The 24,669-nt window shown below is 45.4% G+C and overlaps 1 long non-coding RNA gene across 1 annotated transcript in view; it reads right to left on the bottom strand.

The window, feature by feature from the left end:
• Window positions 1–17,103: 17,103 nt before the first annotated feature.
• The window catches only part of LOC142414071 (uncharacterized), a 32,741-nt gene continuing 25,175 nt past the window's right edge, over window positions 17,104–24,669 (bottom strand). Inside the window, exon 4 of the long non-coding RNA XR_012776970.1 lies at window positions 17,104–18,439. This is a non-coding gene — a long non-coding RNA (uncharacterized LOC142414071). The remainder of the gene's footprint in view (window positions 18,440–24,669) is intronic.

Raw genomic sequence — 24,669 nt, 5'->3', positions numbered from 1 at the left:
GCCATATGCTTCGAGCAGTGATTTTTTTGAAGAATCCTGGGATTATCAAGGTTTGGATTAGCGAGAAATTTCCTGAGTTTCTCAACATCATAAATGAGGTCAAAAAGGTCTTTTTGAATGGAACCCATTAATCTCCTTGTTGTTAGCAAGGAAATGTTGAAAAGTGCAGGTGTTAACAGTCGCTGTGTTATTTTTGGGAGAATGTGAACTGAAACACTCACAGGAAGCATAGTATTCCCCTGCCAGCATCCTGGAGTATTATTTTAGGCAGCAGAACTAAGGGTTATGTGCAGGATTGTGCTTTCATCACACCTTTAGGGCTAGAGCAATTCATGTGCAAGAATTTTGCCTGGAGCATTTCTTTGTCTCTTTTCTTCTGTTTTTGAAAATTAAAATAATCACAGTGGTCCCCATCAACCAACAATGTTATGATGCCACTCCCGGGTAAAAGCAGGACAGAAGTCGACCACCAGAAGGGATGCTGCTCTGCTTAAGGGATCATTTCAGCTTGCTCTGAAATATAGCAAGGTGGGGGCATTCGTTCCCCCAGCTGCTCTTTGAAAGGCTTCTTCAGCAAAGCCTGTTTACAAATACACTGCTGGAAACGAGCCCAGGTAGGAGCTTTAGGATCTGGATCCAATATCCAACCTGTTTGCTGACTTTAGGACCAGACTCCGGAATAGGTGAAATAAATGAATGGGAAGGGATCGGGCACATGTGGAGGTGAAGTGATATGGTGAGGGTCCCAGAGTGCCTTAGTAGCAGAGAAAACCTGAGTTAGGAAGAGTTTTAGCCATCAGTCTGCTGCTGCCTCCTGCTACAGACACTTCTAATTGAACTCCCAAGCCCTGTAGCTAAAGCAGGATCCATACCCTTGTCACAACAGCTCAGGCTTGTGTTTCAGGCACGCATCTAAATATGTTCACCAGTTGGAAGGTTCCCAAAGCATGTGCATTTCTCTGTGTGCAGCAGACAGAGCTGTAATATGTTTTGATGGCAAAGAAAATGGGAGAGGGAATAAAATAGGAGAAAAATATTCAAATTAATGTTAAGGGTAATGAGTAGTAAATAAAGCAACATGGTTGAAGCACAGTTTTCCAAGCATTGATGCCTTAATAGAATATGGCTGTGGAATTGCTCGTTCTTGCAAAGGATGACCTTATGTGGATGCCTCTGCATAGCCAGACAAAGTTAACAAAGCCACATCATAGGGTAAATGTCAGGCAGCATTGGTGGCTGAGTGAATGTGCTGGCCAGAGAAACTTTCCCCAGTGACATGAGATAGTTATAAAAAGAATCATCTCCATAGAGATTCGTAGGGAAGCCATCCAGGATCCCTCAAGAAATTAATGACCCTCAAAGATGAAGGGCTTGATGTTCCTTTCTGATACAAAAATGCTGAGTGCAGGAGCAAAGTCACCCCAAACCTTCCTATTTATTTGTTTTGATTTGTCCTCCTTTTTAAAGAGTACATCAGCTCTCCAGCCAACAGAACTGGTAAGGAAAGGCCACCCGTAACCTGAGTTTTTCCCATCAGCTGATTAAAATCCAGAATAAATCAAACAAGAATCACATGGAATATGTAAGAAATGCACTTCCCATCTCCACCCACCTGTTTTGCACTACCACTCTGGCGGGCCAAGCAATTTTCTTCTGAATATCTAAAATTTGAGATGGATTAGTCATCTTCAGGCACTCTTCCAAGGAGCTCTTTATCAGCTACAAGTTCTTTTTTAGGGTTTGTGGAGTTCTGACTAACAAAGGAGGCACAGCTTTTAAACACTGCAGAAACAGTCTTGGCCGAGCAAAGCGTGGACGCTCAAGGTCTGCTCCAGTCGTGCCTATGGACTTTAAATCGTGTGGTGGGATCTCTGTGTGGTTACTAATTCTGCAGCTATCCAGCTAAATGAGTGTTTAGCTTTGCGTTGCCTCAATAATTACCAGATTTGCATCCAGTTACTGTAATTATGTGACTAATCAGGTGCATAATAGGACTCCCTTGGTTTTAGTGCTGACTTAGAAATGCCAGAAAAAGCTAGGTTTTTGCTAGAATGTTTACCAAACAGCAGACAAGGGACCTAGGAAGCTCCCAAGAATATAATGATGGCAACCGTACAACACAATCCAAATCGAACGTTTTCCCCAGATAGCAGGCTAGTAACGACTCAAAATTTTCCACCCTCTATTAGCTTAGTGTGTTGAATGTTGTCTCCCAAGGTGATGGAGATTTAAGCAGAGCAGGCTGACAGGCAAGCATCCTAGCCCACCAGCACTGTTGTGTTTCTGATAGGGGAACTAGTGACTGATGGCCACTAAAAGGCAAAGGGAGGATAACTTCCCAGTAACCAAAGTCATAAATACTCGCTTTCACCTTAAATGGGATTAATAAAGATACTCCCTTCTCTTAAATGCACTAATTTAAAATGATGCACCAACTCCCCAGCACTTTTTTTTTTTTTTACCTGACATCTGTTCAAACATCTGCTCAGCAGGACAAGAATGAATCATATTACACTGATTATATTTGCTTAATTCTACCATGTAGTCTTTGATCCACATCAGGTCGACATGCCTAGCCAGATACCACGAAAACCAAGCTTCAATTTGTGTGTTATTGCACTGAACAATTAAAATAAAAGGCCCAGATCTTAATTGTTGGCTGTATCAACACAGCAAGGAGAAAAGCCATTTCTTGTCCTCAGGCTGCTGTTTCCAAATAGCCTGTGTCTGTCGAGGGGAGAGCTTTTGCATCTTGTTGCTCGAGTTTCTCCCTGTGACGGGTAGTCTGTAGCAGACTAGAGATTTCCTCTGGATGAGGAAAGCTCTTCCCTGCTCCCACGATACAGGAGGTTTTGCTGGACCTGTGCACAGAGCCAGCAAAGGGCACTGTTTCCCTGATGCTTCTCGAGCACTTTTGACGTCTGCACCGGGCTCCCCCAGGGCTGCTCCTTCATCAGTTGTTCCAAAATCCTCGTTAAGGCTTTGGAAAGGGAAATCTTCTTTTCCTCATTACATCATTCCGAAAGGGATGCTGCAGTAAGAGGAGGATCACAAGCAATTTGATTTTTTCCTGTGTGTACCATAACCTTTGGCATTCAGTCTCAACGAGCTGTACATACGTGCGTGTCAACTCTCCTCCACTGCTATATAGGATTTCCAGCGTGTGCCCTTTCCAAAGTGCTGTTTAGAATAATCCCCTAGATATGTGACTCAGAAGATTTCTTTTGATTAAAAAATAAAAGGAGGATGAAAGAAGAATTAAAAATCACCTAAGCCAAATGAATTTATTCCATGGTTTTAATTAGGTGGTTGGGAGCATACCAAAATCGAGTTACCACACATTTGGAAGCATCTCAGGCAGCCGTACAAATTACTTAGTTAAAACTAAAAGCTTCAGAAATCCCCTGGATTATGTGGAGGCCCAACTAAAGCTTCACGGGACAAGGCAGAAGAGGAAAAGCTGTTTTTATTTACATTTGTTAAAGTGCTCATCGGGGTAGAATATACAGTGCAGCAAGATGATAGTCTTTTCATATTTTTTTTAAATGTGTATATAGATTTTTTTTTCCTAAGATGGCATCAAAACTCTCAGAGTCCAAGACAGTAAAACGGAGAACTTCAGAACTGGAAAAGAAAGCTGGGAGGACCAAAACGAGCTCTCTCTATCCAGTACATCTTGGTAGTTTTCTCCCAAAGTTTCTTGTGATGTGTTGTGACAGACTGGAGATCTTCCCCCGCTGACATTGTTCATTAAAAGTTGCCTGCACCTTAATTAAGAGACAATTAATCAAAGGGCTGGGATGTCTGTAGATATGCAGGATTTTCATAGCTCAAGGGTTGTTTCTAGCTCCAAAGGTAAAACAGGGCACACAGGTGGGATGACATGCAAACAGCTTTGGGTTAGGGCTTCTTCTGTGTGCAAAGTGTGCAGATCAGCCCATAGGCTGGACCTCAAAGCATCTTTTGACGCCAGCCGAGCTTTCTAGGTTTGCTCATAGCCACAAGCTTTTTCTTTCATTCCATTTTTGTTGCCCCTATTTTGAGGGATGCGTTCGCTCTTTCAAAAAAGATGAGCCCAAAACTATTTAAAAATGAAAATAAATGACAGAGAAAGCCAAAAGAAAGAGAAATTGTGCTGTAGAAATTATCTGGGCATCCCGTTTTTCTCCACCAATAAAAAGGAGGAAGAAAAATCTCAATAAAAATCCGTGCCCAGGGAAAGCAAATGACTTCTCCCAAATGTCTTTGGTTAGTCAAAGCCTTGTTGTCTTGGAAAGGGGAGAATGCGTGTTGAATAGTTTCCAGCTAGTTTTAATTGGGATATCACTCGCTTATGTTCCTTAGAGGTTTATGTCAGGGTCACCTAGAGCGGGTGGATGAGTAGCCTTTTGTAGCCTCAGCATGAGTCCAAGGTAAATAACAATGAACGTTAATGACACTTTTAGCTTCCCGTCGTGACGTGCTAGGGAGCCCAGCGCTCTCCAAGGAGGGAAGGGGGAGCGGAGGACAGGCTGACGCCCGCTCCAGGCGTTGTACAGTTTCTTCATCTTGACGTGTTTGGGTGTTTTCTCAAGCCAAGTTTCCTTGCTTTTGTCCTGCTCCCCTGCTCCTTTCTTGGTACAATTCACACACACAAAAAAGCTGTTTATAGTGCCTAAGACGCCTCGTAAATAAGCCAGGAGATCTGTAAGAATTTACTGGCGCTCTGCCGGTACCTACCAGCCTCTTCTGTTTAGACATGGATGTCCTTTGAAGGGATTTTTGGTTCCTTTCAGGTGTGAGGGGTGTTTGGAAGGACCCTAGAAAAAGTTTGGGTGCTGGAAGTTTGGAGCTTGATGCCTCCAGGTTTCCAGAAGCCAGCTAGCTAGTACCCCCCAGCCTCGCTCTCCCCACTTTTCTGATTCAAGATCCACTCGTAAGTCATTTTTCACAACATCTCAACTCCATTTTGGGCTGGAGCATTGCAAATCAGAGTCTGCCTCTGGGCTTTATCATCTTATGAACATTGAGACTCCTATGCTAAAGCAGTCATGATAGCCACAGGATAATTTAGGTTGGAAGGGATTTCTGAAGGTCCTCTGGTCTCAGTCAAAGCAGGACCAGCTTTGAAGTTGCACAAGGTTGCTCAGGTCCGTCTAATTTCTTATAGGCAAGCATCACAGTGGAAAGCCTTCTGCCGGAGCTGGCAGCGATCAGCTTCTTTCTGGCAGAAAGGCCGAGCACTTTAAGCATCCCAGAAAGCCAGATGGTTTCCTTAGTCCCCCCGGAGCAATCTCTCCAGGCTGGGTTGGAGGTAGCTCAGCAGAGCGGCATGGTGGATTGAAGCTTTCATTCCTGGTTCCAAAGAGTAACACTCATAACACCTTGCTCTGCTCAGGAGGAGGGGAAAAAAATTAATATTAAGAAAAAGCAAAGATCAGTTGGCCAGTTAAATCATCCAAAAGCAAAGCAGATGCAAAAGGATGACAGTTTCTTGTTTGTCTGCTGGCCAGTTCTGTTCCTCAGGATTTCAATTACAAACCTCAATGGCTGGAGGTGGCAGGAAAGGCTTAAATTGTTCCACGCAGAATTGCAGCTCAGATGGAAGAAAAGGTATTTATTTTTCCTGACGAGGATGGGGTCACGGTGATTTCTCCTCGCTGGGTTCCTCGCCATGAACGCGCTACAGGGGGAAGTGTGGACTCTTGTTGGGCTTCCAGAGAATTTACTTTGAAACCTCTCGCAATGCCTCTGAAAGTAAGAAAAATGTTCCCATTCATTAATGCTCTGGTGCAGGAGGGAGGGAGAGGAGAAGGAAAGTACATGGTCAACTAGAATAAATGCAGCATTGCTGGGATTAAAGGTAGAGAAAAGGCAGGGGGAACCGTCATTTTTCATGGGGAAAGAAAAGAATTAAACTTTAAAAGGAGTGGTTTTGCCAGAGCTCAGTGCAGCCTTTTTATTTTTATTATCCTAACTGTTAAAAGAGATCTTCTAAGATTTATTCTAGTTTGTGGTTTTGGATTCCTAGCTGATAGCTGACCACCTCTGAAACATGAGAAAACCAGCCTGGATCAAGCCTCTACTCATGTGCGGACCAACCTGTGCAGTTGCCGAAGTGGTTGTAACTTTGACAAGATGGGGGAAATGATATCCCCATCTGTCACATCTCTTCTCTGCCACATCTTTTCTCTGTCCCCTGAAAAGCTTTCTATCCAGGCTTGAGGAGTAAGTTCCTGTCCTAATAATATTTTTTTTAAAATTCAACCAGATAACCAAGTTTTCTCCTACATCAGTGGGTTCTCTGCTGGACATGTGTGATGGCTCCAGTTTTTGTTGTGATGGAAAGAAGCCAGTGGGGTTTTTTTTTGTGTGAATAGGAGTGAAGAAACAACCAGAAAAAGAGAGATAGGTTCAGAGATGGGGTTTTGGCTGGTGTCCCCTCTGCAGCGTCCCCTCTGCAGCTTCCTCTGTCCATCCTCATCCCTTTGGTGAGGAAGCCAGGAGACTGGCCAGCCCCAGACCATGCCTGGCACCAGGCTCAGCCCATCTGCCTGGAAAATTGCCTGGCAAAGCCAGCAGCAAAATGAGTTTTCTCAGCTTGCCAGCAAAAGAAAAACCATTATCACATTCTTCATAACCATAATTAAGTTGAAATTACAAGGGACCATGTGAAGCTGTTGGTGTTGAAGTTATATGGGGTCTGATTAAATGCCTATATTAAAATCCCACTTAACCTGCACATGCAGGAAGAGGAAAGTTTCTGTGTGCAGAAATCTGATTTACCCCTCATAAGCTGATCTTGGCATTCATTTTACCATCTGCAAAGACCTAATTTTATATACATATATATATAAATATATATATGTTTCTTTAAAGCATGCAAAGAAACTTTCCTGTTTTTCTGGGCATTGAAGCTTGCAGGAAATGTATCACCACATGAATTTTTAAATTTTTTTTTAACTTTTCCAGGTCTGCAATCACTTAGACTCTGATGCCGAGCCCTCTCTTTACAAACATATTCCCATCCAATTTTACTCATGTTGTTCAATGTATATTATGTCACTGGAAAGAAATTGTGGATGGAAGTGACAGGACCTGGCAGTAAAATCTCATCCGCTGAGCAGCTTCTTGACCTTGTTTTGCTTTCAGCAAGCTTATTAATCGTTAAATGAATCAAAGCAGAAATTTCCAAGAAAAAAGAATTAATCTCTCATAATAAACATACCATTATTCTGAGCCCTTGTAAGGCCCAAGACAACAAAAAGGCTTTTTTTTTTTCAACTTTAAAAGAAAATCACAAGGAGACAATGATCCTGAAATCGTCTCCGCCGTACAGGCCCCTGTCCAGCTGAGATTTTGTCACCAGCAGTTTTTCCATTGGGTTGTGTCCTGTAGGGAAAGTTTTACTGAAAATAATAGCAATTTGTACAAGCATACCTTGTGTCTGCACGAATCACCACACTGGATCAGTCAAAGCCCTGTGCCCGTGCTATCACCTGGAGTGACTGACATCTGTCATTCAGAACGGCAGTGGCTTCTTCATTTGGGACTGGAGATGCTTAGCTAAAGATATAAGAAGTGAAGACAGCGTGGTGGGGAGAGGAGTGGAGCAAGATCCTCGTAAAAAGAAGGCTGGCAGAGCTAAAACAGACTTATTCCAGTGCAGGGTCACAGGCACCTTGGATGGAGCTGGAGGGGATGGGCCGATGGTGAGGAGATGAGGCTCCTCTCCAAGAGGCAGAGCTGGATTTTACACTTACAGTTGCATACATACATGTTGTGCAATGGGGAAAAATGGGTTAGTGCCATCCACATGCTTCTCATGGCCCTAATTCCAACCTCTGAAGTCAGTGGGAAAATTTCCACCAACCTCAGGAAGACCGGGGGAGGACCCTACGGCCGTGCTGTTGTCAGGGAGATGCTCGGTCCCTGCCTTGACCCGGCGTGCAAACCTCTTGCTGGCCGTGCTAACGGGAAGACAAATGCCCAGGGGGGTCCTTAATGCGTCTGTCACCGCTGTCTCCCGGCTGTTCCTGTAAGGCGCAGAAAGGGATGCTGCTCTCCGATGGGTTTGCGTGCTCCCGAGGTTGCATTGCTTAAGGGTGGGATTATCAAAACCCTTTACATGAACCTAATTCTGCTCCAGGTCACACTAGCAGGAGGTAGCAGGGGTAGCCCTGGTGAGTGGGAGAACTAGCCCCTGGGTGCATGCTGCAATTTGCTTTTCGCTTAAAAATCAACACACTTTTTCTGGTAAGTTGGAACATTGCAAAAACATAAAAGCTCCGAAATCAAAGGTTTCCTGTTATAAATAATCTTGTATCCCTTAGGCACTGAAGGCGAAAATATAGCCAAGATTAGATTAAAAGATTTTGGGGGCTTTTTGTGGGTTTTGGTTTGTGGTTTTTTTTAATTTAAAAAAAAAAAATAAATCTAAAAATAACCTGTTGGTGGGAGGTCGAGGTAAATGTTTCTTTACAGTTGTTTCAGAATATGTTTATTAGTATAGAGTATCAGTCTGTCTTTCTGGCATAAATGTTAGAAATACCTACGTCTCCACCTCCAGGGATCCTGAATCTCATGCTGATGGGGTTCCTTTTTCCAGAATGAAAATTTCACACTGGTAAACGCACAGGGAAAAGCTGCAGTATTTGATCTCTTCAGAAATCAGTTGCAAAACATGATGAACTTTAAATCAGTGGAAACAGAGCTGAGATCCAAAAGCGTTAAAAGTTTTTTAGATATAAATATGCTGATTTTATTCAATGCTACATTTCTGTACTCAAATTTGTAATTCTTTTCCCAGTGGCAGCAGAGAGGACAGTGGATTTTTGGACCCATTTATGCACTTGGTACCCAAAATATCCTTAGGGAAATGTTTTTTACAGCCTATGATGGTGAGGTATATTAAAAAAAAAACAACTCTATTTGTTTCAGAACTATTATTGCTTGATCATTTAATTTGAAGTTTCCAGCTTCTAAGAAACAGTGAGCGATTGTTCCTTATGCCCTTTGTCTGCCAGTCATGATTAATGTTTGTCAAATCTTCTTCCTCTCCTTTTAGCTTTCTCTTTTCCCAAGCTATAATTCAGGTTTTTCTCCAAGTGTAAAATTTTAAGCTGAGTGACAGTGAATTCTTTCTGCCATTTTTTTCATTTTGTCGTACTGTTAGATCTTTCTTTAATCCTCTACAGAGGATGTTCAGTTCTAGGAATATATTTGGTATCAGGAAAATCTGGTGCCTTGCTAATCTGGCTCCTTTAGTAAGTATGTATGGGAATGTCTGCTGGTTTGAACAGCATCTCTCTCCTATCGCTTTACAGATACTGCACGGATGAAGGCATGTGTAACCTGAGGAAAAGTGTAGTTGCATGCTGGGAAGGATGACAGAATGGTGCTGGTTTATCCCCTCTGCTCTGGACTGTGGGGTGATGCTTCTGCTTGATGGCATAGAACGAAGTGTTTTGACAATTAATGAGATAAGCATGTCCACTGCCCCAAGGTTGTGTTATACCGGCAGCTGCGATGGCATGAGGAGGTTGGGTTAATCTGTAATTAACACTAGGAGAGCAAGTGAAATACTTGGAACCTATCTAAAAATATGTTTTGGCGTGAAAACGTAATCTATGCAAGCAGAAAGAGGTAATGTTTCCATTTATGAAAGGCGTTTTACAGGGCAGCAGTAAAAACCTGCACGAGTCCCGTTAAACCCGAGCTTGTTGGAGCACCACGGCTTTATTGCCTGCGAAGGTCGCGGCACGTGCTGACACCGCGCAGGTGGCTCATGTCAAAGCAGAGTCCATGACCTCCTGCCTTTGGGGAGGAAGGTCTCCTCCTGGCCGCATGTCATTCTGGTGTGCCTTGTAGGGTTTGCTGAGAGATGATGGGTGCCCATCACCGGGTGGGCAGATTGGGCTAGTCAGAGGTCTTAAGACTATTCGTCTTCTACAAAGACTAGATGAGGAAACAACCGCTGAAGCTTACTAGACTAAAGAGAAACTCAGTGATCCCATGGGAGGATGCAAAAGATGCGGGTCCTTGGCTCCACCACTGACCTGCTGGGTGGTCTTGGGCAATTCACCCTGGTTTCCACATGTACCTATTCTCTGTCCTAGAAGGAAATTCTCTCGGGCAAGACCCTACAGTCCTGCCATGTTCATCCACGGACCTCTCTAAAGCCTCCAGTTTGTGTGGCTGTACAAATAACGCTGTACTGCAAAGCACAATGATGCTCTTCAGAGAGCCATGACAGTTCACAGCAACATAGCTAGATGGTGTTGATAATTAGAAGGGATGTTTAAGCCCATTCCTGCATAAATAGTGTTGAAGAACTTCCTCTTTTCCATCTTGACCACTTGTAGGGATTCTTGATTCACAGTAAAATACACTACTGCCTGATGCCTATGGCAGACCTCATGCCAAATACTCATTGCCTTCTGACACCCAAGGGTTACATGTGGGCAGGAGCAAGACTTAGACTCAGGAGGAGGAAGAAAAGGAGGAAGAATTGGACTCAGCCAACATTTTCTGAACTGTCAGGGGTTTTTCATGGTGACCATACCCTCAGTTCTCTTATCCTTTGCCTCAGCATCTACGTAGGTTTGCAGTTTGAAGGCAGAAGGAGCTGAGACTTCGTCATTGTAGAGTGATTATGATCATCTGTGATTCCCACTGGCAGGGATTTCCGTTCACTTGTGTTAATGGAAATGAGTCCAGTGATGTAGATATCAGTAGAAACAAGTGTCCTTAGATATTTTTCTGGACAACCTCCAAAGTGTTTTGGTAGGATTATGTTTCTGTTTTATTTCCAGGTTTTATAGTATCGTAGATAATACAAAGTTAAATAAACTAGTCTCGCTCCTTTGGTCTGCACTTATTTATATCTACCATTTCCATGAAAATCAAGAAAAAATACACATGTAAGGTCAGAGTCTTGTTCCATATCAAATTTGCCCGAAGTTAATTGAATTGCAGGGAACATCTAGGAATGCTGCAAAAGTAACTTCTGGAGAGAGTAACCTGAACATGTCTTGAGATAAATTTTCAGTGGGTATAAAAAACAGTACGCGTGCATCAAGAGACTATTTACCCTTTCATGTTTTCTTTTCTTTTTTTTTTTTTCCCTTTAAGTTCATATATACACAAGGAATGCAGCTTGAAGTAATTTTAGCAAGTTCTTCTCTGGTGAAAATTAAAAAATATTAAAGGCATGTGCCAGTTTGTTGGAATGAATTACCTTTTGATACTAAATCCAAAGAAAGAAATTCTGCTTGGTAAAATGACCTGGTGCAAATTTTTTTAGATCTTGCACATTAGACTCGTAGCCAGCTACATTACGATGTGATTCTTTATGACACAGCTGCAATAGCAAGTTATTAATAAAAGGATTAATGGTTAGAATAATAGTAATTCTCAGCAAACCATGTGATATGGGAATACTGGAATACGCAATGTGAAAACGCAGTCATGTTACTGTAAAAAATCTTGCACACTCTGTACGCATCCATACGCACACATATGGTTTCATAATATATCCTAGATTGCAAAGAACAAATGGAATTTAGGAATGATTTGGTTTACAGTTCCCTTAAGTAACATTATCTTGTTAAAGACATTAACCTCAGGCCTTTACTGTTATATATTTGCTTTTATTGTTTTCATCCTGGGGAGCAACCTGTAGGAGAGACACTCAACAGGAAAAGAAGGTTCAAAGGGCATCAAAACATTGATTTTCAAGATGGCTGAACAGCTGTCTTGGGAACACTGTGCAATTATGAAAAACAGACATCTCTGTTTAGCCTTCCTTATTATTAAAAATCTTCACGTACCTTTCAAGCACTAATAACTGGGGTAAGATTTAGCTTGGCATCATCGATTTTGCTCAATGGGTTTCGGTACCCCCACTAAGCAGAATTTAAGTAGATGAAATATATTCTCCTGTGTGCTATATACAACCGAGTGCTGGCAGAAAGACTGAAAATGAGTCAAACAGCCTCTTCCAAAAAGATTTTCCCCAACACAACTGTAGTGATCTACATGGGATTTGTTATTTCTATTTACCCTTGGGGCTTTTATACAGTGTTTGTTTGCTGTGGGTTTATGGGTTAAGTATGCACAAATCTTAGAATAAACTTTAGGAATAACGTTTCCATTTAAGTTGCTTGACAAGTCCATTTTAAAATCCCTCTGGAAGCCTCTGTATATGCTCTCCAGAATTGCTCCGATTCCTTAAAGCAGGTGTTCTTCCTTGGTTTCCCTTTTCCTTGCTGAAGGCCAAAGAAGCTTTTTAAATGCCTTTGGCAAACCCTACATCGGCTAACACGCTATCTAGGGACAAATTATATAGCATGATGAGTTGTGTCGTTTCCAGAGCATTTGCCACAGCTTCTCACCTGTGCTTTAAATGAGCTGGGGAAGGGGTAATGCTGTACGGTCCCAGTTGCATCGTCCCCTCATAAGCTCATCTGTGCAAATGCTCTGAGCGGCGAGGTCCTAAGCTGCCTCTGGTTTGACTCGATGTGCCTACACGTGCAAATACCTGCTGGCTCCTCGGTTGCCTTCCCGGAGCGCATTGCCTGAAGCACAGCACCGTGCTCCCAGGTAGAGGCAGCTTCAGCTCGCAGGCTGGGGATGGAAGGGGCTGAGCCGTCTACAGAGCCCTCCTCCCCGAGGCGAAGCAAGTAAAATAGAGGTGATGCCAAAATAGACAAGACCATGAGAATGGGATATTCTGGGGAAAACCCAGCTGCTCCCAAGGGGAGGGAAAAAAAAAACCCCAATGTAAAATATATACGTTCTTTGAGTTCCATTACAAAGTCATTTCTTTCCCAAATAAAATAGCTTCTCCTGGAAAATACTTGGTACACAGATGCCCCAGACGCAATGACTTCCGAGCTCTTACCTCAAGGTTTCTAATCCGGGGCAGCTTTTACATGTAGTCACAGCTTCAAAGGTCATTTTAAGTACACGATGGTTTTTTTTTCTATTTGCAGTTGTCTTCTCTTAGTTAAGGCAGAGGCTCTGTTAAGTGACATCCATTCGGGAGGTCACGGCACACAGATCACAGCGACAAGCAGGCTCTTCAAATTTCTACCAGCTCTCATTTCAGGCTGCTTGCAAACTCAAGCACCAACCTCTTTAATCAGTTACAGCTGAAGGGTTATTTCTTTCCCACGACCACAAGAGATAGAGACTGATTTGAAAAAAAAAAAAAGTACATATGCCTGAAACTGTGGGTTCTGGAACAGAAAATAGCAGCTGAGAAGATGTGCTGTCAAATGGTATTGCTGTTACTGCCTCCACCGGTGTGAGTGTTTGGGGCTCTGTCTTCTCTGCTGTTCCCCAAGGATGTAATTAGGATGCGGTGCCGTAGGTCTCCATTCATGGCGTTTCCTGGAGGCCAGCAGCTGTCCAAGGGCTTTTCCTTTCGTCTTTTCAATTGCCTAAGACTTGGGAGTTTAGAGCTATTCCTTACTGTCATAGCAGTTTGCTTCAGAGAGAAAATGAACAAATCCTGTGGTAACCGACTGAGGAAAAATCAATATTTATTCTGTATTGATTATGAATAAAGACGTGTTTCCTAAGGCACAGATGAATAACTATAGAGTCAGATGCCAGCTCTGTATTTAAAAGACACATTCACAGTATTTAAGAACGCGCTGCCTTTTAAAAACATTGAATTGTGGTTTTGTCAATGAATGGTATTATTTCCATCTTTAAAAAAAAAGAAAACTACAAAATAAGCTGGAATACAAAGATCCAGGAATGGTGTACTTGAATGCATGAAGTCATCAAAATCCCCTTTTTACCTACTTATCCAGCATGCTCCTATGATTTTTTCCAACGTGCTTAGAACGAAACTGTAGGATTGTGTTGTTGGATGCTGACTGGTGGAAAATTGGTTATTTAAATTCCAGGAAATGTCTGATTTTTCAACTACAACTGGTTTCTAATTAGGGAAGAATCCAGCTGTCAGCCAGCAGAGGAATTATGAAATGTTAAAATCACTGGGGGCGATGGAGAACAATTAACATTCTCAGCCGTAGCGTCGTTGTTGTGCGCTCCAAACGCTGGGCTGCTTACCTTGCAAACGCTTGTGGTCTGTTCGACGGAGGGATCCTATGGGAGTTGCACATGACAAGAGAACAGTTTATTACTTAAACTCTTCTGGGGTCAGCAAAAAGTCATGGAGGCCCGGAGTCTCTTCTCATTGAAGTCGATAATCAAAGGTTTAGAGCCAAGTGAGTCAGGTGGTGTGTTTCAGCACAGCTCCCTTGGCTTCGGTGGCTTCAGTGGGATGTGCAGCCATCGAGGACCTGACATGCTGGCCTCGGTGGGAGTGGGATTATTGAAAAGTGGTTCAAGATTTCTCATTAGCTTAGGCAAAGCTGCATGTTGTAGTCCAAAGGCTCGGGAACCAGAGCCAAGCTGGGCTTCTGCTGCTGTTGTGCTGGGAGGAGGAATTGGAGGAGGAAGGTGAAGGCAGGGAGGCAGAGCCATGAAGTAATGGCCAGGGTTATGGTTGGGTTGGCACGAACGAAACAGCTGTAGCTGCTCAACTAGAGCTGGCCCGGACTTGTGATTCTGCAAAGCTTTTGGTGGGACCACCTGGGTAAGGGCAGATCATCTGGCCTTAATGCTTGAATTTGGGTTACAGTGGCTGGGTCCTTGCTTAGTCCATGCAAACCAGTGAAACACACTGAACCGCAGAGCTCCATCCAAAGGCAGCCAACCTACCCAGCAGGAATTTGTATGAGGCAGTTTGGGGAGATGTTATCTTATTCCAGACTGTGATTGACATTTTTTTCTTAGTCTATACCTTCAGTTTGGATTTCTGATAGCCTAGTAATCAAACTGAATGTATTGAAACATTTTGACCTGCTATTAATTTAAAGCTACCTTTGTATTAGTCCAGTTTTGTGTTATATGTAACACTTTGGCACTGTCGTGTTGTGCCCTCAGGCCTCAAATGAGATGCCAATCTTGTGAGATACAAGATACATGCATCTCCTGTCAGCTTGAAAAGGTACTGGCGGGAAGACAAAGTAGCTTGGAAGAAGTTTCGATGTTATCTGAAAAGTCAAAAAATCAAGAATGTGTTATAGTTGGAAGCAATCAGCAGAGATAATGCTGGACTCCAGGAGGTGGAAAAGAAGCAGCCAAAAGGTGACCTTGAGGGAGTGTTTATGTGTAAATAGAGAAAGCACTGAGTGTTAGAAACGATGGTCGTTGCCTGGGACGACGATGACTCCTTGGACAAGCTGGGAAAGGGGGGAAAGTCATGAAAGTTCTGCTCTGCTGCTCTCGTTGCCCAAGTTGGACATTAGTCACAGGAAAGCTCAAGCCAACAAGTTGGATATGAACACTCTTGTCCAGATCCAAGTTTCATCTACTTGATTTTGCTCTTGTTTATATGGGAACAACTTGGCCAGTGTCAGTGCTTTTTGCAATGTTGCAAAATCAGTGGAAGTGGGATCAGAATTTTGTCCGACCTGATCTATAACGAGTCAATCCTACAACGTCACGTTAGAGACTCAAAGCTGAACTTGCGGTAGTGTTCCCTCCTGCTGGCAAGTGGGACTTCCGAGATATTGCACCTTAGGGCACCCAGTCTTCCTCTTGTCCCTTGGGAATCTCCCACAGGACTGAACCTACAAAGGGTGTGCTGGACCTTGTGACATGGCTCTGTTCAATTCATCCAGGTGAAATCCCCAAGGCGGGATGGGATTGGTTTTCCACTGCTGTGCAGGAAAGATCGTGAAGACCTCTGAGCCAAGCCAAGAGGCAAGCTTTCCATGCTCAGATTTTACCCTTCTAGAAAATGCAGGGTGAGCCGAGAACTTGGGCTCTAAACCTGGATGTGAGCCTTGGCTCAGATCTACCGATACCAGTCCTATCTCTCTTTTGGGGATGAGATAAATATTTAAGAGTGCTCAGCTGTGTGTTTTTGTAAGGAATATGTATAGTCTTGGATAAGAAGATGAGTCACTATTATGAGATAGTGCCTGGCTGTTACTGGAACACAGTAAAGCAGCTATATTAAGACTATATTAAGGAACAAATTGAATAATTATTTAAAGATGAAAAACCACATTTCTCCACAAAGAGAAAATGTTAAGAGCTCTGCGGCTTACTGTCTCCTTTCCAACATGAAGAGTTTCACAGGAAAGGACTGATAAACCAAAAAAAACCCAAGGAACAGGGCAGAAAGCATGTCCCACGTGCAGTGCCGGGAAACCAAATTACCGTTATTTGCTTATTAGATACTTCTGTCTTGGTAAATAAGGGATACAGGTACGAATTAAGACGAGACATTTGTGGCCAAGGCTTGACACCTCAGAGTAAATCTTGGCGAAATACTGCATTTCAGCCCTGTGCGCTGAGCACAGGCTCGACAGGCAGTGATGAATGGCAGTGCAATCTCATGCGAAGCCTGTGAGGTGGAGCAGGGCCTGGAAAGACTGAAAAAGGTGGATTTTGGAAGAAGTCACCATTTCCAAGGATCTACCTCCTTGAGGTGGTCTAGGAAAAGGTACAGAAACGGGACAGGTGAAGAGGTTTACTGTATGCTACACAGAGGATGTGTGAAACCAAGCAGGAGAAAGATCATGCAAAGGACTGCTGTGACTTCAGGACCAGTCCGGTATGTAGGTGGTGTAACTGGAAAGAACTGAGACTTTAAAGACAGATTTACAGTTTACAGATTTACAGATTACAGATTTACAGATTTACTTACTTGAAGTTAGTAAGGCACCATCTTTCAACACTGTCCTCACCATGGCCTCATTATTCCCATTGATTCAGGCTTGTGTCTGCTGGAAAACAGGACTCAGGGTGACAGCACCAGTTTGCAAAATGTGCTTGGAGGAGCTGGTGCGACACAGCAGCCCCTGGGCAGGGGCAGAGCTCGGCAGCCAGCGAGCACCCCTCCACGAGCACATCTCCTTCGCCTGGAGAGGACGCTTCACAGAGAAAACGTACAACGACTTAGTAAATAATTTCTAGTCTTTAATTCCTCTTATTTTTGGACCCAAATAGGTTGTAAGTATTAATTAATTTGATAATATATATAAAATACAGATGTGTGTGAAGCAAAAGCTTGGACTTTTTTTATGTGAAATGAGTGCAGAGGTTGCTGTGAGTAGATGGTGAACTGGGCACCAAGTGACCACAGATATTTGCTGGCCTGAAGGACAACTTGACTTTAAATCATGTTGATAATTAATCATCTGTGTTAACCTATTTGTTAGGTCAGGACCAAAACCAACTCCCTTAAAAAACTTCAAAACTAAAATAATCCTCCTCCCCCTTCCACCGGAGCAGCCCTCCATCCAGCCTGCTGGATTTCTGAACTTGGAACAGGGTTTAAAGCAGGGAGATGACATTACACACAGCCTGTCAGCATACAATTCCAGAGCCCAGGAAGAGCAAGACAGCCTCTCTCATTACAGGTGGAAAAATGTTTTTTAAGCAAAGCTTTCGGAAGAATTACAACCGCGCGCACGCAGCGGAAGACAACGTTTTTCTTTGCGTTTTATCAGCCGTGTTTCCGATGCACGTGGTCCTGCGATGTCGGTTTGTCCGCTGGGATGGGATGTCAGATAAACAGGTAGTTTGTACTTTGCTGGAGCCTTCCTCATCCTCGGCCAGGGAAGCCTGCCGAAATCCGAGATATAAAAAATAGGAGACCAGACCCCTGAATAGGTGTAAGTTGGCATGCCTCCACGGCATCGGTGGAGCTACGCTGATTTATGCAAGCTGAGAAATCTGCTTCGCGGTGTGCTGGAATGGATAATATTTCTTTGCCTTGCTCTTGAAGGGGTGGGAAAAGGAAAAAAGTTATAATGAGGATGAAATTGTCATGGTTTTGAACAATAGGTTTGGAAATTCTTATTCTCGCAGCTCATGGGGAATATCACTTCTCAGGGGAAAGGGGAATGGCTTCTGGAGGATGACACGCCTTCCTCCAGTTCCGTTTTGGAAAAGTCTGCGCTCGTTTCTTCAGTTCCAATGAAACGACACAATAAAACGAGTCATCAAGCACACCTACTGCTGGTATCTTCTGCATTTCACGGGAATACGACAAACCCTAATAAAGCATCCAGGTGTGGACCGCCCTGGGCTATGGGCCTGATCCAGCAGCAGGACTGTGGGAGGGTGGTCCTCCAGGGCTCTGATGCTGGTGCTGCTGTGGTGCCCTGGGAATACAGCTTCCAGCAAGCCTGGAAGTACCACTGGAGTGGCTGAAACCTGGGGCATCTCCTGGTGCATCCTCCCAGCAGGCTCCCAAGATACAGGGATGTTTGGAGGCACTGCCAGCACAACAGACCGAACCAGGGTTTGGGTGTCTTTCACCTCTGCGTTGCTTCAGAGCTCATCCTAAAACCAGGGCTGGCTCGCAGGTGTAGGACTTTGCGTGGCATGGTTCTGCTCAAGGAGCTGGGTGGTTTTGGCAAACCTTTGTGAAAAAATGCAAAACAAAAGGATATGACATAACTTGTTTAGTTACCTTAGGTTGGTAATTAGTAAAGATATGATGTAGCCTCATATTGTGGTAAGAAATGCATAATTAATTCATGGAACTCACCACCACAAGACACCACTGAAGCCAAAGGACTTGATGGTTTCAAACCCAGCCTGTAGGATTATGTGAACACGGTTGCATTCAATTTGATTTGTTTGGGGAAAAAATCAAAACCACAGCAGTTTGGAAGAAATGAAAGCCTACATGTTTTGGTGCAGGACTGAAACCTGAGCCAAAGGGTATAAGGAAGACAGGGAGATTTGTGACAGGTTATTCCGTAACTTCCCAATTTGGGGATTCTTCTTGAAAGTGAGATACCAGAGAACAGGAAAAACAGCTCCAATCGAGTTGAGAAATTATCTAGGAACGTGCAGACCTAAACTCCTTGGTTTCAAGAGGTAGAAAGCTCTTCCTTGCTCCTTCGCTAACCTCCCGAGCAAAAACCATGGGCATTTGCTAATGCTTTTGCTTATCTCAGCTTCCCCTATCAGCAGATCTCTGCCACGCACTTCAACTTGAACTTGACCACAAGTCAACAGGAGGCCTTGATAGATAGACAGATAGTTTTTGCATGTCTTTTCAAGCCGGTTCCCTTCAACAGGTGTTTGCTGTGTCTGAGGTTACTTTGTTTATATAACCCTTGTTCCATTTGGAAGGATGAAAAATATCGCTCGGTTTTATTGTAAACAGACTTAGGTTCTCTTAAACACTAAAAGGAAAGGTTACAAGATTAGTCATAGGCTTCTCCCCCACCGCCACCACCTTGCTTTGCTCCCCCTTTGAAAAATGCATAGGAACCAGCAAACCTCCCCTCGCGCTGACATTGGGGTGCCTGGCGTGGCTGCTGGAGGGGGGCGAAGCCTCCGCGGGGCTCCAGCCCTGCATGCCGCACGGTGCTCTGGACGAGGGGCGGTTTGCTACGTGGGGGGTCTTTGCGTGCTGCGTGAGTGCTGGCTATCAGTTTTCAAATACAAGCTTGGATGAGCGTCCAGGTTTTATCTTCCATTCGCTGCCAACAATTCTCATTTTAATTTTTTTTCCTTTTTCTTTTTTTTTTTCTTTTTTTTTTTTTTTTCTTGACAAGCATCCATGAGTGAAAGCTCCATCATGGAAAGACAATCTTTTATAATGACAGAAGCAGAGCCAGGGATCTGTGTCAAAGGGCTTAGATACTGCCTAGCTGAGAAAGCAAAGCGAGGGCTGGCCTGAGCTTGGTGCGTGTATAAGGTGAATTTGGAAAAGCGATGGGAAGGCTGGGATAGATGTGAGATGTAGCAAAACCAGGCTGGCAGCCAGAACTGGGTGGCTTTACTGGGGTCCCAGTGACCCTAATGTAGACAGAGGTCCCCATGCCTTCCTGCAAGAGGTTGGCACACGGCATGGCCGTACCCCAACACCAGGGCAGCCGGTCCCAGGGCTCAGGTTTCCCCTGGGCTCTGCAGAAAGCCCTGGTGATGTGTGTAAATGAGCTCTGTGCAAAGCCTGTGCTCGAGTCCTCGAACTCGAAAGGGGCATGAGCATCTTGACAGGGCCTCCTAACATAAGGCATGTGTGCGTGAGCCATGCTATGAATCATCGGGGCCTGGAACGGAGCTTTATTTAGGATGCAGAGTCAGAGAAAATTCCACCCTTGCCCTGGGAGTAGGGGAAAGCAGGTGTTTTTTTCCATAAACTGTCCTTAGCCCTAAAGTTAACGGCCATAAATTAAACAGGGTAGGGGAATAGCAGATGTTACTCTAGGAATCCACGTGCTGTGTCTGAAGGTGAAAGCTAAATATAGGGTTTTTTTTCTTTTTAAATCAAAATCCAAAGAAATGTCCGTACTTTTTTCCTTTCTGGATGACAGTCAGGTCACACGGTTTTCAAGAAATTCACCCTTCCACCTTCCTCCCCAGACTGACTCATCCCTCGGCCCCAGCATGGGTCCCGTGGCTGGGCAGGCTGCAGGCATCCCACTGCCCCTGCTCCCCGCTGGGTCTGGGCTCTGCCGCCGCACCGCTCCCTAGCACATTGCAAGAGATTCATTGCAGCCTTTTGGTTGAAAGAAACCCCCCGTATTCTTGATCAGCTCCATTTCTTCCCTTTTTTCCTAATATCTCCCCATTCCCCTTCTCCTAATCCCTCTCCTCATGAATCCCTGGTGAGGATGTGCTGGGAGCCCACCACCCAGAAATGCCCAGACGCAGCCCTGCTATTGCTGTCCCCATGGCCCCAGCACCCATGCGGGGAAGGGCTGGTGGTGGCGAGGCCAGCCGGTGCTGCCTGTCCCCACACCCCGTGTGGCTCAGCCCCGGTGGGACGCTTCCGTCCCAGCCGTCCCTTCCTGCCCTGGACACAGGCTGTGGCGCTGAGACAGCCGCCCCGGCCGGACCTCACCGGCACCTCGCATGCCTTTTCCCCCCCTCCCCACGACCGGTTTACCTAACGGCCTGTATAAACACAGGAAATGTGGTTATTTTCCAAAAAAAATCGGTGCGTGGCTGTTTTGCAAGAGGCGCTCCATCAGGCAAGACAGGGCTGATGGGGATGCAGGGGGACACAGCAGGGGACACAACCCGTGCACTGTCTCTGCTTAGCATCCCCATGATGGGGGGCACAAAAGCCCCGGGGAAGCATCTGAGGGCAGGATGAAGAGGGATTGCTGATGGGACAGCATCTAAGTCCTATCTGGGTGGGTGGAGGGCTTTTGGGGCAGGCGGGTGGGTTTTTGGGGGGTCGTTTGCTATTCAGATTGCCCGGTGGGCTGCGTGGGCACCTGGGCGAGGTGGGCTGCACATCCACTGTATAAATAAATGGAGAAACTGAGGCATGCTGAAGGCACATTACAGGAAGGGCAAAATAACTCCGTTCCCCAGTGCCCCCCAACCCCAGTCCTTGCTGGATCAAAGCCCAGCTCTTTGCTAAGCCAGCCAAGCCTTGCGGCCATGCATGCAAAAACCAGGCGCCCAGACGCCGGGGCGATGGGCTCGGTGCGTCCTGCTTTCAGGCTGCCTTCTACCCGCTCACAGATGTCTCATTGCGAGTGAAGCTGGTTTAGGTTTCTCCAACCAGGATGATTTTGTGTCCTGAGAGGGGAGAGAGGGATGCTGCTAACCACAGGGGCAGCTCACGCAGCACCATTTGGCCCGAGGTTCGTGCTCCGCGGCCACCTTGCCTTGGAAAAAGCTATCCAAAGGACGTTGCTTCAAGCTGGGCGTTTAGAAGCACCTCAAAACACCCTCAGCTTTGCAGTTCTGTGTAAATTGCTTTAAATTGTTTCTTTGCAAGTCGGGCCAGGGATGCAGGACCACTGGGGTCCACTCCCAGAGGTGGGGAGGGGGCATCTTCAGCTGCCCCTTTGGTCGTTATTTCCGCGCACTTTTCCGAGTAGACACTGCAACTCCCAGCTCCTCCAAAGCAGTCAGGAGGAAAGGGAGGGGGAAAAAAAAAAAAGAAAAAGTTAAAAAAAAAAAAAGAAAAGAAAAAAACAAAAGCCCTGGGGCTAAATTGAAGCCATTAGTAGCCTCGAACTGATGACAGCGCAATAAATTACTAATTAACCTTCAGGGCGAGTTCAACACCTTGGGGATAAGTGTGAAAACACGGAGTAATAAGCCCTGACAAAGCCGGGGAGCGGCAGCTCCCGCCGGGCCGGGGCATGCGGCACTGCCTTCACTTTAGGGGGGATTTCTGCGTGGGGTAGGGCGGGCAGAGAGCAGCAAAGTGGGGCCACCGGGGCTGGGACCTTGCCTGGCCTCAGTCCCAAGACCTTAAAAAAAAAAAAAAAATAACCGCATTTCTTCCTTGTTTTTGCAAAACTGCATCTTACTCGGATGTCTGGTTTAGTGCAGCCACGCTTAAAAAAAAAAAAAAAAAAAAAAATGCCACCCGCCTATGGGAAATGCCTTCAATTACAGAGAACAAGGGCTGGCTCTGGGGGGTTTTGTTGCTGTTGTAATTGCACCAAGCCATCAGTGCCTCGGACTGACTTTTCCAGGGCAGGCGATTGCCTTGAACCCCTTGGCCAGCCCCTGGATCTGAGAGCAGCCCAGGCCTGGAGGGCTCTGCCTGCGGGCGCTGGGGACGGGGCACCCAGAGCCAAGCCCCCCTTGGCTGAGCCCTGCCCGTGGCGTGATTTGCCCTTGCAGAGGTTTCGGCACAGAAATGCTTACAGTGATTAACGCTGTGCGATGCCGACCTGATTAGGTCAATCTGCCTCATTAGGAGAGACGATCATATATTGCAACTGATTTTTTATACATATATAAATATATATATCTATCTCACTATGTTGCAAGAAGCGGAAGAAGATCGTAATTACCCCAACCTGAGCCCAGTCCCTGCAGGTTTTCTGTGGTTGTTTGGATTTTATTCTCCAGCAAGGGGGGAAATGTAATCCCGACCACCCATGAAGTGCACGGAGCTCTTGGAAACGTGAACATGTCGGGGACAAGGAGCTCTGATTGCTGGGGACTGGGACGGGGCTGTGGCAGGGGACGATCCCTGCCTCTGTCCTGGGTGAAGATGAAGAGGCAACATGAGCTCGAGACAGCAAAGGGCAGCAGGGCTCTTCCCACATCAGAAAAAACCCCCATGCGAGATTTCAGCTCTTGCCTGCCGTAAGGAAGAGCCCAAAGCCACCCAATCTGTACAACCAAGAGCTCCGAAACCCCCTTCTCTTTTTAATTTCCGTCCTGGTGCTGGGGCAAGGTTCATTCTTTGGCATCTTGCTGCTGATCAAGCAGGGGACTTTGCCAATAGTATTGCATCAAGGTCTTTTCAGTTGTAATGGTGTATGACATTTCTGAGACCAGATATGGCTCAACTAATCATATTTTAATAGCCCTACCTTTTAGGAATAGACTGGCTCGGAGTGTACACAGTAATATTTTAATTTCTGAGCTCTGATGAGCATAATTTTGAGCAGGTATTCAGTTTCTGTATGTTATAAATCGTGCTCCCAGATGTTCAGTGCCAACGGGCTATAAAGAGCAACGGCACAAATATAATATTTAATACCGAATGTCAGTTTGGGTGTTCCACTCAATTTCCTGGAAAGATCTTTAAACTCGTCTTATTTAGCTTGAATACCCAATCAGTTCCATACTCCAGCCCGAGCTATGTAATTCCGCATAACTAAGTTCTCTAATTTCTGAGATGCAAATGTAGAGCAGATGTAAAAGGGGAGTGGAGGGAAGGGGGGATGTTCCTGTGCTTTCAGCAGCGCTGGTTATCAGTGCCGGTTGGATCAGAGAGGGAAAGGGCTGTCAGGTTTTGCAAAAAGTGCAGACCCTGCATGCTTTGGACCCTAACCAAGGGCTGTTGGGGAGGAGGTGGGTCAACCAGGTGGCCCTAGCCCTGAGAAATCAGTCTGCTGGAGTGGCAAGTTCATAGTGGGAATAACTGGTGGACGTGTCCTGCTAGCAAAGCCCCGTCCCGTTAAATGAGCCTGAGCTATCGCACAGGCTGAAGGGAGCACTGAGATTTCAGGGGGCTGAGGATAAAGGTGAGCTTATGGCTTTCTTGGTAGTAGGATGGGACAGGGAAGGAGCTGTAGTCATCTGGGACTTCTGCGATGTAGAGAGACTCACTTCTTGCTGGTTGCCCTGTTGTCCCACATGATGTTCCTCTCTCGGTCTGTGGCCATCAGTTATCTCATCACCTATGAGTAACCTCTTTGGTCGGCTGAAACATCTGCAATTGCTGCCCGTACCGCTCCTAGCACTGCCAGTGTCCTGCTGTTACTCACGTGATGGGAATCAGTAACAGCAGAAGAAAGACCCTTTCCTTCCTCGGAGCCCTGGCTCCTGCCGGCCCACGGCTGTCCCCTCTGCAGACACCACAGCTCTGGCCCAGAGGGTTCATGCATCAAACCCAACACAGTTCCCCACTGAGCCTGTCCATGAGGGTCAAAATCGGGGCGGAGGGGAGTCCCAAGGGAGCCGGAGCGGACAGGCCACCCAGTCGAAGGGCTCGCTGGTCTGGCAGAGGGCAGGGGAGGCCGTAGCCCCTGTAGCAGCCCACACAAGCGCTCCCAGGGCTCGAAACTTAGCAGCTGCCACTCGCAGAACTATCCATCACCCCAGGCTCTTTGAGCATGGTGAAGTTATTTGACCTTTTTTCTGCTTTAAAAAGAAATACAATAAAAACGTGATTCTGGCTGCAGCTTCTAAAGCAGAACTGAC

This window comes from Mycteria americana, chromosome 8 (genome assembly GCF_035582795.1).
Source record: "Mycteria americana isolate JAX WOST 10 ecotype Jacksonville Zoo and Gardens chromosome 8, USCA_MyAme_1.0, whole genome shotgun sequence".
NCBI lineage: Eukaryota > Metazoa > Chordata > Aves > Ciconiiformes > Ciconiidae > Mycteria > Mycteria americana.
Note: the sequence above shows the minus strand (reverse complement) of the source record. Positions and strands in the feature narration are given on the sequence as shown.